General features: G+C 32.7%; 1 protein-coding gene across 4 annotated transcripts in view; it reads left to right on the top strand.

Annotated features, from left to right (window-relative positions):
- Positions 1 to 14,160, top strand: part of LOC145248321 (ELAV-like protein 1) — a 32,047-nt gene that overhangs the window by 12,991 nt on the left and 4,896 nt on the right. For 2 of the 4 annotated variants that reach the window (XM_080110229.1, XM_080110227.1), the window contains exon 2: positions 12,877 to 12,946. The exons of the other annotated variants lie outside the window; for them this stretch is intronic. The gene's annotated coding sequence lies outside the window, so the exon portion shown is untranslated. The remainder of the gene's footprint in view (positions 1 to 12,876; positions 12,947 to 14,160) is intronic. 4 annotated transcript variants of the gene reach the window in all.

The following is a 14,160-nucleotide window of genomic DNA, read 5'->3' as shown; positions in this document are numbered from 1 at the left end:
ATTTAGGAGCTTTTCCTATAATGTTTCTGACGGTGCTTTATTTTCATTTAAAAAAAAAAAATTCATGCGTTTTTTTTTTTTTTTTTTTTTTTTTTTTTTAATATTTATAGTATTTGAAACAAAATAATACATTTTCATTGACGATTTAAAAAAAAATTGTGTTCATCTGTGATCATTAATTAATTTAATTAAAATTAAATAATTTCCTGAATTTTTAAGGAAGGAGCCAGTGTTAAATTTTTTGGATCAGTTATTCGTTTTGCACGTACCTAATAATTAACCTACAATATCTATTTAAAAATGATTTCTGAACTCCAATGTGTATCAGAAAATGGAAATAATTTGAAGAAAGTTATTTTATGTACATTTCAAATGAAGGAAATTTCTCTTGAAATTTAAACATTGCCTCATAATTTATTAGCGATTTTCTGGAATTAGTGTGAAAACCTGCAATTAGTAGAAATGAGAACCTAGAATGTAAAGGTTCAAGGCCGAAGTTGAGTTTGTTTTTAATTACAAATGGAATACAAAAAAAGACACTTGGTTGCTCCCCATCCAATTTTTTTTTTTTATTGTGTGTGTGTACACTGAGTTGAGTATATTGTAGCATGTTTTCTCTTGTACTGAGGCAGAGGCACCTTAACTTTTGCTCCTCCATCTTTCATTTATTTTAAAAAAATTTTTATTATAGATTTTCTACGTTTTAAAGTCTATGCGTGTGTAGGGGGCCCCTTCTTCATCTAATTTTATGCGAAATTGAACTTAACGGGTACTTTACGTGAAAAAAAAAAGTACCATTTAAAGCACAAAAATACAAGATTTTGTATTTTGCTTTTTATTACTGAGAAAAAGTTTAGTAATTAATGTGCCGGCTTATTTTTAAATAGATTTAAACGATCTAATTTTGACTTAGGACATAAAAATGCATTCCTTAACCCGAAGTCCGGTTGGCAATACTAAAAATACCAGGAATGTTAATGTAATCTACAAACACTTAAAGCTCAATTTCGCCATTATTTTAATTACATTTGTGTATTTTTTCTTTAAAACAATTTTTTTTCATTTATTTTTGTCACCAAAATGTCAGGCATTTATTAACCCTTATGTTTTTTTTTTGTTTTTTTTTAATAAAATGTTTATCCTATTTTAACATTTTCTATGAATACGACTGTCAAAAAATGCTGAGTAGTAAACTTCTGTTCTACAATTTTTTATAAATTGGTTAATAATGTTCCAATGATGTGTTCGTTAATTGTAAGGAAAGAAAATTGGCCATCAATGCTTAACATTGACCAATTTTATTAATCTAAAATGGGAGTTATTTCTTGTAGAACAAACCAATTAAAACATAAAATGCTCACACTTGACCTCACTTTGCTTATATAAAAGGTTTCTCCCTTAATTCTAGACTAAAATCCTATTTTCTTGTTCTATTTTTTTCTTAAGCAATTCTATATTGCATCTAACATAAAACCTGAAAATCATTTAAAAAAAAAAAAAAAACTTATGTAACCATCTTCACCCAAAAATTCCTACAATATATATATATATATATATATATATATATATATATAAAGCGAAAATGTGTGTATGTATGTTCGCTTTTTGTGTATGTCCAAGAAAGGCTTTTTTTCAGAGGAGCACTCGGTCGGCTTAAAACTTTTTATATCACATATAAATCATATCTCAGAGTTAACAACGGATCTCGCCTGTCTATTTAATTTGCTCGACTTCGGGAAGATAAATATTCAACAGTTTTCGCTCGCTGCATGTGGATTAGGCTTTTTCCTATAATAAAAGCGATACTAATTCTGACGGTATTTTTCCGGTCGCCGTTGCCGGAAGTGTCCGAAAGCAATCAGCTTTGATCAATGTGGAAATATTTTCCTTATATCAGACAATTGCTATTCAATTTGGACAAGAGAAGCTGGATCCCCCCCCCCCCCAACATCTTGGGAAAATAAAAATCCCCCCCCCCCAGTCAAAGTTGACCTCATTAAAACGTGCACCTGCCAATTCTAAGTAATTAAATAAATTCAAACGTGTTTCCGTTAGTAGGGTAACATGTTTTTTTTTTTTTTTTTTTTTTTTTTTTTTTCCCCACACACACACTTTAATTTCCAACTTTGCCTCAAGGGTTCGGGTTCGATCCTCATACTCACCTACCAAAACTTTTTATTTACCCCCCCCCCCGCCGTTTTGATTCCCCCCCCCCCCGTTTTGATTTACCTCCAAACACCCAGGCAACCCCCCCCCCCCCGCTAGTTACAAGGATAGAGAAAAAAAAAATGGTATTTTTCTAAATCCATTTCCCAATTATGTGAAATGGAGATAAATCTGCCATGAACATTTTGGTAAATATCAATCTATTCTACAAATTTTTTTTTGTGTATTAATATTCATATTAACCCCCCCCCCCCCTTTATTTAAAAAGAAAATACAACTTTGTTATATAGGTTGTGAAATTGCATTCATCTGCAAAAGATCTAATTTGCATATTCTTTTAAACGTTCATTTTAATAAATTCCCTTTTTCGTTTTTCTTATGGGATGATCATCTTTATTACCTGTAATTATATTTATGCAGATATTCTACATGATTTATACTTGCGTAATAAGGTTATAGTAAACACAAACCATATCTATATGTTATGTATGCGTATATATTTAAAAAATTTTGCCTACCAAACTCCTGTCAGTTTTTTATATACATACATGAAACTTAATATATAGGATATTCGAATCTATGCAAACTTTATATTTGGGTTTTAGCCGGAGGGGGGGGTATCGGTGCTAAAGTGAAAATTATAGAAATGGAATTTGCTAGGTGATGGTTGAACGATGGTATTAGGAACATGCATAATAGCTATTGGTTCATGTTTTAATTTTTAGCTTTGCAGCAAACACATCTTCATAGCTTAGGCATTAATATCAAAGGAAAAGTAAATCGTAAGCCAAATGTTTTGGTTTCGATTCTCAATGGTGGCACACAAGTGGGGGGGAGTCACTAATTATTAAAACTTTATATGCTCCCTAGATTATATCTCTGATTTACGAAAGGAGGTTGCGCCTATCTTTTATTTGAGCGACTTTTATACGCTATTTTCACAATATTTCTTGCTCTCCGCATGTTTCTTTCACTTTTTTGTATAAAAGTGATATTGATTTGAGAAAAAAATCGAGGTGCTAGCCTCCGTGGCCAGCAGATGTCGAAGGCAATGAGCTTTGATCACTGGTAGGGAATACCACATCATATCAGACAATTACTGTTCATTAAGCCACTGACAGAGCTCCCCACTCTTGGAGTTGATTTCTCTCACCACGACGGAAAGAACTCGTTTCCAGCCAAACATAAGTGCATGATTTCTGCTTCATACACTTTCACTTTCTGCATGTCAACTTTTTAATTGTTAAATTAGAAGTTTTCACTTCCTGTCCCATCGTGGTCGAGCAGGTTTTTGTCCCTTTCTTTTCCACCTTCGCATTAAGGCTTTGGGTTCTGCCTACCAAAACTTTTTTTTTTTTTTTTAAACATCCCCTCCAAACACCTTGGCAACGCTGGTCACCCTGGGTGACCCTGGCAAAATTCTGGTTTGCATCTCTTTGGGACTTTTTAGCACTTTTTGAAGCTCTTTTTTCATATTACTCAAGAACATATGTATGCATATATAGTAGTTTTCCATGGTGCTGAATTCAAACATACATGTCTTAAGGTGTGAAACTGCATCGTTTGTCCATTTTCACTGGGATTCAGCATTCCCAGGAGCTCAAAAAGGGGCCACAAATGACCCCAAAATGCAAAGAATGACTTTCTACCCCCCTAACTTTTGCCCCATCCATTAGATTTTTCTGAAACTTGACGAAAATGTGAGGCAACGTTGGCCGTTCACACTTCTCACTCACATTCATCATTTCTTCACTATTTTTTTTGTAGCATCTCACATGTGGCACGAGAGGGACCACACATGCACGGCTTGTTTTTTTATTTTATTTCAAACACCCGGGCAACGCCGAGCACCCCCGCTAGTATAATAAATAGTAAATCTGCATTAATGAAAATATCATTCAAGCGTATTTTACGACCGGGCAATACCGGGCGGCCTGCTAGTGTTTAATAAATTAAGTGAAAGCTTACAATGGTTTAACACCCCCTGCCATGTTAAAAAGGGCTTACTAAATCAGCCCTTTTTAACATAGAGGTGGGGATTTCATGTTATCAGAGGACAATGCCATGCACTGATAAAATTGATTTTTACTTTAAAAAATTTCCCGAAATAATTTTGCCATTTTTGGTAAAGATATTTATTGTTGCCTAATACATAAATATCAATGTTTTTGCGATTTTCCTATATGCTTTTCAAGTACCTCCAACGTGAGACACATATTGCCCCTCCCCATGTTACCCGATACAACTAATTTTATTTAATAACTTTTTTACCATAAAAATAAGCTTTAAATAAACTAGCAATATTTTTTTAGAAATTTGTGTTTAAATTATTGACGCCTTAAAACAACGTTGTAGTGATCATTTTGAAGGTGTAAACACACCTGTGTTTAAAAAAAAAAATAATCTGGTAAAAATTGTTTGCTTTTCATAAAATTTTCAATACGTATTCAATTTTAAATTAACTTGTATTTTAAAAGCAGTTTTAATGCAGATATTTCAGCTGAAGGGTTACAAAGAGAAGCTATTCTCAGGATATTGAGCACTTTTTAATGGCTATATACCAGTTTAAGCGAATTTCTTTAATGCTGCCTCGATCTAGGAAGATTTCCTTTAGGGTCTATTGCCATGGCCATATTATTTTAGTCTGTAAATTTAATTAAAAAACTTTTTTTTTTTTTTTTTTTTTTTTTATAAAACCCCTGAAAATAAAAAACTGAAAATCAATTTTTAAAATGACAATAGAAATTTTTATTAACCAAAATAAACGTTTGTTTTAAAAATGCTTGTTATTAAAAGAAAAAAAATGACCCTATGCAGAGGGCAAATGTAAAAACCAAGCCCGTAAGCGAACACGCTATCCATCATGCCAAAATCCTAAGACATGAAAAAAAAAAAAATAAAATAAAAAAAAATCAATGCGTGCCAAGTACGAACTAGCATATAACTCAAGTTAAAGTTAGTAAGCGAATGCCTTATCAATGTGCCCCTGCGGACACAGTGTTATAATGTTGCAAATTTAGCCTTTTAAAACGGATGACCACAACGACGGTTAGCATGTGTGGTTTGCAAACCCTGTCAAAAGCAAAATATTTCTGATCCTTCCTTCAAACAAAACGAAATTTCTACATAAAATAATTGACGATTTTTTTCTTCCCAATTTTTCAATATATTTTGTCCAAGAGATCATGCTTTCTAACGATGTCGTGTTCGTGCCTGTGCGATACAGACAAGTTTTTAGCAGACATACAGAATTTGCCTTTTATATAAAAGACACTAAGTTTGGTTTGGACAGAGCTGCTATACTAAGGATATTGAGAACCCCCCCAGAAAAGAACGGGAGAAGTAGATGACAACATGGACCCCCCCCCCCTCTAAAAAAACAAAATAAATCAAAGCAACTTTTGTTTCAATCAAATAGCGCAAAAAAAAAAAAGAAAAAAAAACTACCTGTGGTAGGCAGTCTCGAACCTGAAATGAAAAGGGGAAAAACGTTACTTGGCAAACGCTTTTGCCCATTGTACCACAATTTATGATGTTATGACCCTTCAAAATAAGCATAATTTCAGTTTGATATGTGTACATAACTTGCAAAAATGTCGTCGTGAAAAGTGACCATCCTTGCAAGAAACGGTCCAGTTGACCACTACAGAATTTTTTTCTAATTTTCACATATTTGTCAAAGACCTTGCTCTTTCAGCTGACGAAAGTTTTTAGTGGACATATGAACACAAATACACAAACCGACGTTTGAGATTTATGTAATAGAATACTAGCGGAGGGGGATGTCTGGCATTACCCGATCGTAAAATATGGCTAAAAATTAAAAAAAAGAAGACTCGGGTGCCATCAGCCAGAAGCAAAACCAGTATTTTGTAAGCAAAAATAAAATGCCGTCTGCTGGATGCAAGCTTCCAAAAGTTAGATTTGTAAGTGATCAATTGGATCATGGCAACACGTTATGAGTTTTATCTGACACCCCCTTCAAACAAAACATTTCTACATGAAATATGAAATTTTTTCTTATTTTTTGATATTATGCGTTCGAGAACTCACTCTTTCTAACAGTACCATGTTCATGCTGCTTTGATGTGGATGACAAGTTTTTAGCAGACATACAAACAGGCATTTACCCTTTATATAATAGACTAGCCTGGGTGCCCGACGTTGTCCGAGTGTTTGGAGGTGTGTTGAGCAAAAAAAAAAAAAAAAAAAAAAAAAAAAAAGTGGGATCAAACTCCAATGTAGGTGAATTAGTCTTCCTTGCTAACCATTAGGCCAAAGAGGATAGTGAATTAAATGAGTTGATAATTGACTTAAGAATCATAGGAGTTGCCATGCATCTTTTAAACTGGCCAGGGGCCAGGTTAGCTTTCCATTTTCTGTAGTTTAATTTGCTACCCCACGAAAGCAAATTAGACACCTGGTCATTTTTAATGTGAGGGGAAAGCTCACTCTGGCAATATCTAAATAAATAGTAATTGTCTCCGTATGAAAGGTTGACTGAGGACCAATAAACATAAATGAAGCATTAATCCCGACCCGAAGGCTAAGAAATGCTTTCCCGCTTTTTCAAACAGTCTCGCTTTATATGAAAAAGCCAAACAAACACCCGAGAGGACATCACGGTGGGAATTTTTTTTTTTCTTTTTTTTTTTAAGAAAAAGGGGGGAGGTTTAGAAAACTAGGTGTTACGACCTGGGAAGTATGAAAAAACTTCTTGTGGAATCTAACCAACGCGAGAACCCCAATGAAAAAAGCCTGTTTAAATATATATATATATATATATATATATATATATATATATAAATAACAATGTTAAAACTTAAAAAAAAAATCGTTGCCCGGGTGTTTGTGTGTGTGTGGGGGGGGGGGGCTTTAAAACAAAAACAAAACAATTTTAGTAAGTAGTTAGGATCGAACCTGAAGCCTTGAGGCGAAGGTGGAAAATAAAGTGTACAAAAAAAACCTGACTCGTTACCCGCTCGGCCAGCAAGAAAGAGTAATAAAATTGAATTTATTTAAATATTAAAAACAATTGACACGTGCCCGCAATAAAAGTCAACTCCGCTCCATCTCTATTTAACCTCAACAAATGGGCCAATTTTTTTATATTTGTCATCTAAAGGATTAATTAAAATGATACCGGTTTTGTCAGGTTGCATCACCTGTCAAAAGTTTTTGGGAGACACACACTTTGCCATTTTTATATCCTAGACTAACGGTGGTACCCGGCGTTGCCCGGGTGTGGAGAGGTGGTGTAATAAGGGGGGGGTCAAAACAACAGTAGGCAGCCCGGGTGGAGAGAGGTGTTAAAAAAAAGTGGTAAATTGCAGGATTGTGGAGAGGTTGATGGTGGTGGCAATCAAAACAACAGTATGCAGTCTGGTTGAGATTTTTTTTTTTTTTTTTTTTTATAGGCTTCACCACTTATCAAGGCCCAGAGACCACTCGAGGATAAGGGTTAGGAGTGTACAGTAGTCGATTGGACAATATAGTAATTGTTAGTAATGGAAATTCGGTAAAATTTGTTAACTTAAGTGGAACGGCTCATCAAGAACTTGCTTACGTTGGACTTATTGTAGTCAGCAGGAAAACGGGAGACAAGAAAGGAGCTTAGTTCATAGATAGAGAATTGCATTAGCAGTGATTGATCTACTGGATCAATAGGATTCCACTATTTCATGAGGCCTCCCCAAGATGAGAACCATTCATTTCATTCAATTGATGCCAGATGGGGATCAGAATGTTGATAGATAAAAGCTTGGATTTAGATGCATTAAAAGTAACCCGCCACTCCTTTCACCATTTACCATGTGCTCAAGATCAGAGGAGAGAGAATTAGAGAGAACTTGGTCGTTTACAGTCTTAGATGTGCTACCATATATGGTAGTATCATCAACATAAATGTCTACAAATGATGTAAGGATGTGATTTGGAAGATCATTAATGTAGATTAGGAAGAGAGTTGAGCCCAGGATGTTTAAATGATTAAAAAAACAAACCAAAAGAACACTGATAGTAGGCAGGTAGGCTCGAAGCCATAATGCGAAGGAGGAAAAGTTTAAAAAAAAAAAAAACTTAATGCTTAGCCGATGCGTCCATCATGAAATTGGAAGTAAGCGTTGGAATTAAGGGTAGTCAAGCAAAAGGAGACGATGACCTGCAAAAATGTTGATATAAAAAAAAAGTGACGACCCCCCCCCCTTCCCCCTGGCAGTTGAGGGTGAAGGAATTAATGTTTTTGGACAATTTTTCAATATTTGTTGTCTGAAAGACTGAGTTTTTTTTTTTTTTTTTTCCACGTTCTGACGCACCTGTCAAAGTTTTTGCGACACCCACACTTTTCTATATTAGAAGATGAAAGATAAAAGAAGATGGAATAACATATTACAACAAAACAAGCAGAATTGTAAAAAAATAATTTAAAAGATTTAAAAATAATAAAATTCCAATGTTCTGCAATATGAAGTTTTTAAACAGATTTTTGAGTAAGGTTTTCTAATTTTTAAAAGAATATTGTCATATAATATAAGAAATGGCAATTATAAAATAGTAAACTTAACTCAAACTTCAAATTATTTTAATTAAAAGAATTTTATTTCTGGGGTGGGGGGGGTCAACTTGATGTTAGCCCCTATTTTCCAAAAAATCTGGAGAGGTTTCATTACTAAAATATCACATAAACAGTAGCAAAAAAAAATAAATGCTTCAATTCAATTAAAACTAGCAGCATCCATAAAAAGTATGCACAATAAGATGGACAAAACATAATGTGGTTAATAGTGCATAAAATGTTGATTTTTTTTTTTTTTTATATACAACAATTAGACATTTCTAAGTGCTTTTACTCACCTTTGTTTTTCTTATTGTAAAACAGTTTGAGGAATTTTAAAGACATTTAAAAAAATATTCAGAATTGGGTATGTTTTACAATAGACAACAACGAAAAAGTGGTTGGAACTAATATATAACAAATAAGTTATGAAAGACAAGTAATTCTACCTACCTGGATAAGTTTGTTTTAATGTATTGTAAAATGTTTTTAGTTTAAAACCCAAGTCATGTCGTGTTTGTTAAGTTAGATCTAGATCGAAAATGACATGAGTTTCTCACTTAAGTCCTGAAAACTACTCCTCTTGCCATCTTTTCTATCTTAGCAACTTGGCATTGCTTGCATTTCAACCTTCAATACAATAAATTGAAATACCAAAAGCGTAACCAACTAGAATGATAGCTTATGTTGCCTTTAGTAACTATTTGTTATAGATTAGTTTTGACTACTTTTTAATTCTGCTGTCTATTGTAAAACATATCCTCAGAATCTTTAAAGTTTACAATAAATCTTAGAAAATTTGTCACGAACATAACCAATTCACTACCGTTCATGCTAATCGAATGATTATTAGGTGTTCATTGTGCCTCTTTCTGAACTAACAGCTGCACCCCGACTTTCTGTCGCCCTTACTGTCAAGTTTTAAGAATTTTTGGAAGGCCCATTTCTTTATTTTGGCTCTGATCCATCTACTCAAATTATATTATGTAAAGATGAGTTGTTTATAAAACTTTTCGGGGGTAAAAAATCTCTTGTTCGAAAAGCCCCCCCCCCCCCCCCAAAAAAAAAATTGAATTCCGTATTTAAGCAATTTTCTAGAATAAAGTTCTAATGCTTTTTTGTTAAACTATTGTGGAGGAAAAGAAGAAAAATCTGAACATGTTGATACTAATTTGTGGTGATAGCAACTCGAAAATCCTCTGATTCTTGTAGAATTTATTAAGAAATAAATTTGAAAGTTTACAGTTTCCTTAATGGGAACATGATGTATTTAAAATCTATTTGAATGTCAAGGCAGATGTAAAAAAAAACAAAACAAGACTTACAGGTTTTTTTTTTTTTTTTTTTTAATAGAATGTGATCTTGATATCAAATAATGGTAACAAATTTTTATGATTTATTTGAATAATTAGTGTAAATATTTACATTTCCAAAACTCTTTTTAGTTAAGAGAACAGTATGAGTCCCACCAAATGTTGATTAATTTATTTTTTATTTATTTTCAGAATCCCCACTTCCATAAATTTGTTTTTGTCCTGTTAATTTCATCAATTATACTAACATTCAGATTTATTTTCAAACAGGAAACCAGCAAGTTTTCAATCAAGAAAAATCTATTAATTTTTTAATAAAGTGAGAAACTTAAGCATTTTTAAGTTTCTTCCAAATTCCTGGTTTTTGTATCTGATTTTTCCGTTTTGCACAAGTTTCTAATATTAGTAATTGTAGAAAAAATTTAAGAGATCAAACATGAAGAGAGGATTTTTAAATTTCAACAGTTGATGTTGAACAAATTAATGAAACGCAAACAATATTAATGAACAAAAGCTTCTAAAACAATAATATTTTTCTCAAATACATAAAACGATACAAGGAAATTTCATCGCCATCACATTTAATCCAACTTATCTCCTCCTGTCAGTATAATGCATTTTTTGTATTCTACCATATTGGAACTGACCTGTAAACGGAATTGTTGACATTGAATTGTTAGTGTAAAAAAAGTTTAAATTGTTTTTAAGATTTAGTTCTTTCTACCATAAAAGGAAAATAGTTGTGGAAGGGGAGGCAACCTTCAATTATTTTTGTGACAGAATTACTGAAAAATGATGAGCTTGAAATTAACTGTTTATTTTATAGACTTTTGACAACTTGGTAGTTTTTTGATTTAGAATATACAAATCTGTCATTGTCAGCTACTATCTAGTTGGTGCAAATGAAGGTGAACTCTCCAGATTTGATTGGTATCGGTTCTCTGTAAATCCATTATGACAGCATTTTATGTTGTCAATCTTCTATTCTGAAATAGTAATAAAAGTCCAGGGACAGTTGTAACAGATCTGCTGTTTTTACATCAAATGCAATTTATTGTAATTGATATATATTTACATGCAATCTTATTGGTTATCCAAAGCCACTTTGAACTTAGATATTGTGTATCATCACAACTTCATATAGTCCTTCCACAGATTGTTGCGACAGTTGTAGATCTGCAGAGATAACTTTGTGCTAGGGGTGAAAACTTGTTGACGTGTTAGAATCGGGTCTCCAAAATGAAAACTGATTTAGTCTTTGAAAATGTGCTCAATAAACATGGATTTTCGTCATTGTTGCCAATTGTGTACGATACATATAAATTTTCATTTGTGTGTGTTATTTCACCCCAAACAAGGCATAATGCCAGTTTGACCAGATGTCTGCTCACATTACACTTAAACTATTGCATGTTAGTACAGTAAAGGAAGCAAGGACTTAGGAGGGAATTCCAAAGTCTAGCAGTTTAAACTATTTGAGTAGACTTTCTGAGGTCCAGAGATCTCTACAGTAAAGGGGTGAGATTTTGCTGCTTGAGTTTTTGGGAGGGAGTATTTATGTTGAGAGGGTATAAGTTCTTTGAGTTAGAACACATTCCATTAAAAAATGTGACAATACTCCATGCATGACAAAGGATACTCTCGGGTGTGAGTAACTAACACAGTAGAGAGAGCACACTTTCACAACCTTAGCAATGACCTCAATATATTTGTTCAAATTCATGTTGTCTGTGAATGTTAAACTGGGGAGTTTGAACGAAATACTTTCAGGTAGTGTATCATTAGTCATGGTTATCAATGGTTAAAAAGGTTTCTTGTAATTATTAAATGTAATAAGCTTAGTCTTGGCATCATTGAATGTTGGCATTCATTTAGCGGCGCCATTCCACTATAGACTGGAGATCTTGAAAGGGTCTATATTAGATTGAGAAAGGACTGGGAGATATGTAGAGAACCTGTGTACAAGTTTGAAATTGTCATGCAACTGTAATCAGGATCATAACAATTTGGAGATGCAAAGCTGTTTTTGCCAATTACAGCAAACAATTCAAATTGGATTTAAAACTAAAACTAAAAAAAATCCAAAACCAAAAAAAAACTTAGTTAAATTCAAGATTTTGTCCAGAGCTATCATCTGCAAAATAAAATACAAACGAAAAATTAACTTTATTTTTCTATTCCTTTGTTTTTTAATAAAAAATTTAAAATCTATTTTGCAGATGAGCTCTAGGCAAATGTCAATATCTGGGTACTAATCTTGAATTTAACCAAAAACTTTTCTTTTAATCCCGTTTGGCTGAAGTATAGTTCTGTTAAGTCTTGGGAGGTCCACTCACCCTGGCTTTACTTTCTCGTTTTAAGGTGCTAGTTTCAGGGTAGGCGCTCTACCAGGTAATTCCACCGGTGCTGCTCAACAGATTTGTTTCTGTATATAAGTTCATCTCTAGTCTGCTAGCTTTTGATATTTTATCAGACCCTAGTCTAACATCCTGACAATAAGGTAAAAAAAATAAATAAAATATATCTTTATTCTTTCAACAAAGAAATAGTCAACTTATTTATATAACCAAGACTTTTTTCTTTTATATTATTGGAAAATTAGGACACTGTTATTTGCCTCCCATCCCCATCCCAAAGTAGGAATTAATTTATATACTCTTGTTTCCAAATCTTTCAGACAATAACTGCTTTAATCGGATGACAGGTATTTTTTTTTTTTTTTTTTTTTTTTTAAATATAATTGTATATTTTGTTTTTTTTTTTGTTTTTTAAAAAAATTTTTTTAAACTACTTCTACCTAATGTTATTGTTTCTTTTTGCTTTTTTTTTTTTTTTTTTCCATAGACTTTCTATGTACATTTTTACCTGCTGATTCCAGTTTTTTATTGAGTCCCTATTTTCAAGGAAGTGGGAGGTAACTTTTAATTTTTTTTTTTTTTTTTTTTTTTACCTATTGTTTATCTGCTAAAAATTTACTTTTGTAATAATGATGAATATGACTTCAGAATCTAAATATTTAATTTTTCTTTTACTTGCCAATTTCTCTATTGGCAGTCGCGAAGTGTCTTATAAATTTTACTCCCACTCACTTGGCGTCAGTTTCCCGGTGTTATGAAATAGTCGCTAGAAACTAATGATTCTTTTTAATCCCACCCCCACATGTAAATACATCGTTTGCTTATCTCTAGTCTGTGACGTTTTTGATCTGACTAATCTACAATGGGTTTTAGAATGTTGGTATGGGGAATTTAAATTTAAAGTTCCATCTGTTTTGGCACACACCCCTCCTTCTTGCTCTCTCTGTCTCTCTGTCTATCTTTCTGCATGAAATATTCGACTTAGCAGAGGGTGAACAAAGTTGAGAAAGCAAAATGAGATGCTAAACTTTTTATTTTTTTTAATTTATTTTTTTGTTAACATATTACTGTGTGCTGAAGATGATTCTGAAGTTATATTTTTTTTTTATAGCTTATTTTAAATTGTATTTTCTTTGTTATCTTGATAAGCTTTGGTGTGAATGTAGATTCATAAACCGTTTTTATTCTCTACCTTCCAAACCATGAGTTCAAATTTTACTTGTAAACCATGTTTATTCCAATTACACCTCATGAAACTAGTTTCCTTAAAAGTTTTTTTTTTTTTTTTATCAATTTTGGAGTATTAAATAAAATAAACTTGTTTAAATGTATTAAACACAAGCACTTTATATTTTAAGAAATATTGTCCTTCTCGGCATGCTTCCTGTACACATAACGTGTTTTCTATTTTCGTCTAAAATCTGCTTGAATTTCGCAATCATAGTTTTGAATGCTTTTACATATGATTTAGTATTTTAGCCTTTTTTATATATAACTTAGTTACTTTAACCTGAATCTAGATTCAGGATTTCAGAAACACCAATTTTCTCGTGTCCATAATGCCCAGAATATTCTTCTTGAATCTCATGTGATGTTACACTGGTTGAACCAAAAATTTGTTTTGATAAAAAAAAAACTGAATGTGGATGAATGAGTGAGAATAAGTGGACATTGATCTGAGGATTGCAACAGTGTTCTCCATGGCTCGATAAAAAATATCCTGCCTTTTCTACCCCCTTCTCGTTATTTCCCCCTCTCTGTTCCGCATCCT

This window comes from Euprymna scolopes, chromosome 26 (genome assembly GCF_053919585.1).
Source record: "Euprymna scolopes isolate OS-2025 chromosome 26, ASM5391958v1, whole genome shotgun sequence".
Taxonomy (NCBI): Eukaryota; Metazoa; Mollusca; class Cephalopoda; order Sepiida; family Sepiolidae; genus Euprymna; species Euprymna scolopes.
This window is presented reverse-complemented; position numbering and strand designations above follow the sequence as displayed.